The sequence below is a fragment of the Macrosteles quadrilineatus genome, unplaced genomic scaffold (genome assembly GCF_028750875.1).
Source record: "Macrosteles quadrilineatus isolate MER2022 unplaced genomic scaffold, UCM_ALF_1.0 Scaffold_8__2_contigs__length_117827958, whole genome shotgun sequence".
Lineage (NCBI taxonomy): Eukaryota > Metazoa > Arthropoda > Insecta > Hemiptera > Cicadellidae > Macrosteles > Macrosteles quadrilineatus.
Genome location: NW_026542601.1, coordinates 96,364,623 through 96,368,020, shown reverse-complemented (window position 1 = coordinate 96,368,020; position 3,398 = coordinate 96,364,623).

The window sequence follows — 3,398 nt, the reverse complement described above, 5'->3', positions numbered from 1 at the left end:
CTATGAATGATAAATGAACGTTATTTTTACTAGTCAGTTTCAGCGAGCGAAACTAGGATACCTATACTTACAATAACATAACATAAATTAACTTTATTTATTATAAGTTATTATTTATTTACGCCTGTCCTTTGTGTTGCTCTTATCAAGATAGAACTTTGATATAAAACTTCACCGGACCAGTTTAATCCATTTTTATCATTGTTTTCAATATTGATTGATGTTAGCGATATTTATATACAGTTGAACTGTTATATATTGTGTTCAACTTCATGCCACATTATTATACATATTATCATAGTCGCCAATTAATAATATTTTTTTTCTTTTAGGTGTATATTGTATACGTTGGTAACTCTACGAATTAAAGTATTTGGTAAGTTTGTCCATTTACTGTTAGATAAAAACAATTAATAGTCAATGGTTCATCAAAAGTAGAGAGTAGACATAGATAGTCACAACTGATATTAAAGATAGTTTTTTGTAGGACATTTAAGTTTCCCCTTTCCATTTTACGGTTAAATATACAATGGAGGCTTTATAATAGCTACTTCACAAAATGGCGTGGGCAAGCGAAACGGTGAACAACTTTTGGGATACTTCAGAATGTGATCATAGAATAGTGCAACTATCGACCAATTACTACCGGATTGGCGGTCGTAGTCGTATGTTGTTTTGTTAAAAGATTGAAAATGGAAGTGGTCGTTCGCCCAACCCCGTTTGCTGGGAATGAAACAAACGGCACGGCATTCCCGTGCAATATATTCAGTAAAAGTGAAAGAAGTTTACATAACATATTTGAAAACAGTGTGAACTAAATTTTTCGATTACCATCTGAATGCACTTACTTAAAATTGAATCCCATTTTTGGGCGACTATGCCAAATTAATAGGTCTAGAGTTTAAAAAAACTATAGTCTATTTTTGATCAGTTTTAGTTCTTTCCTATTAGTCTATTGCCTGCAATGAAGAAGCTTACCGAAAAATGGAGCGGAGTATCATATTAAACAGAAACAACAACAGAATTAAGAAAGGGCTTCACTAAACTAATAACTTCCTATAAACTTTATCCAACGTAAATAATTTGCAACTCCCAAAAAATTATTTTAGCTAATTTAGTTCCCTACAATCAATAACAAAATCATTCTATCACGTCAGAATTCATAGCTATAAACTGCATTCTATACACATAGCTTTCAAACTAATTATCATAGAATGGATCTCAAGATTCTTTAAAATTACAATATATAGATGTTTTGTATGAATTTGGAGGCCACTTTAAATAAATTCAAACTGCTTAACGTGTGTTAGATTGACTTGACATAACTTGCACTTCACATTGTTTTTACATGTATATTTAGGTAAATTAAGTTATTGTGTTTTGCAAAACCTATGCTTAAATTAAACTAAAGAATATCATCAATGACTAAATTGTACGTCGTTGATTTTTGTTTTCTAAAATCTGTTGTATATGTGTAACTATATTTAATTATCAAATGGTAGTACAAAATACTCTTATTTTATCTTAACATAGCTTTCAGTTCACATTTACTTTATTTGATACATTTATTATTCGTGTTTTGCCACACCACTGATTAAATTAAACCAAGGAAAATATCATAAAACTAAGCAGTACACCGTGTTCTTTTGTTTCTAAAATCAATGAAATATATGTTTACTTAATGGTAAGTGTGAAAATGTAAAGGCAATGAACGATGGAAATGATTAAAAGAACTGGTTTGTATATTAAGTTGTTTGTTGATATTGTTGTAGAGTAGAATCAGAGATGCAATGAAACATATACTGTATTTGCTATTATATTTTTTAGTCATTGATGCTTTGATAATCATACAGTATTAGTTTTGTCTACTGTCTTTAATGCTAAATTATTTGTTTAACATTTTTTATAGTACCTATATAGATATAGTTTCTTTAATATTTAAAAAAACTGTATTGATAAGTATTGATAACTTTAATAATTTGGTAGTATTTTTGCAGCTTCAAAATTGAAATTTAAAATGTCAATAATAAATTAAAAGATATGTAATTAAGGGAGATGAAGGTAAATCATGTATGTCAAAGTTTTATTCGAAGATTTGGTCAGTTTTTCTCATATCAGTCTACACAAGATTTAAAATTAATCAAAACCAAAATGGTGGTATCCACAAAAGTTGAATTTTGTTTCTAAAAGCGTTGGTGGATGTGTAACTATTTTATGCAACAGATGTAAAGATTAAAATGTTTCTATTTTGTGTCCTCTTCCCGTTGCAAAGCATGGGTACAACAGCTAGTATTTTATACAAATAGCATTACAATATTTTACTTGAATTCGTTGAAACATCATCAACTACACCCCATTTTCGTATGGGTGTAAACAAAATTGTTGCCATCTGTTTTGATGTAAACAAAATGTAAACTTGGAACAGTTCAGATTATTGACAACAGAATTCAGCAGAAACTCTGAAATTTTAAAAGCCTGTAGGACACCAAACCAAAAAAGACACATCTAGAGGATAAGAGCTTAAAGTTGATACCCAATATGCCTATAAAAATAAATATTTAGGGGCCGATTTGCTGCACACAAAAATCCAACAAATTCTTTCGATAATATAGATTTCATTGTTCTTTAATTTTTGTAGGATTACAATTTATGTATTTCCAACGGTTAGTGAAATGTATTCAAAAAGTTAAAATTGACCGCCGATTTTCAATATTGTGGTCGTGGCACAACATCCACGAATGTTGATTTTTAATATGTTGTCACTGGGTACTAGTACTAAACATGTGCAAAGATTCCCGGAGTAGGGAATTATTTGCACCTAAACCCCTATTATGACTGGTCTATTAAAGATCATATTTTTAACTGCACTTTACCTAACTAAACAGATAAAAAAAATCAGTTGCTATTAGTCAGTAGGTATTGACGTTGCAATTGATAGTATTCAAAAGGCAACGATGACACTACACAACAAAGCTAATATCTTCTATTTATTCAACATTCATTCTTCAACCATCTTACACTATAAACGAATAAGATATCTACTACAATAGGTAATTCAAATACAACAAAACCATTTAATAACATTACATAAATGACCACCTCTCTGCATAGTACATATTCACCCTGAAAGCCAAGACATAAACAAGATTCGCACAATCGAAACATTCCGCAACCCATAATCCTAACCCTAAAGGAACCAATCCGCCGCCAGGATTCCGAGACACCCATTAAACCGGGATTGTTTCTGGCGGGTAATTACCCCCACTACCGGCCACTTGTTGCCGCCAATAGTAGCGAGGGGGCGTGGCCTACTACCGCCCCCACCCCACGGGCACCGCATGGTCCTGACTCAGTCGTGATCGCGACCGTGCCATGTGAGAGAGATGACGACCCTGGAT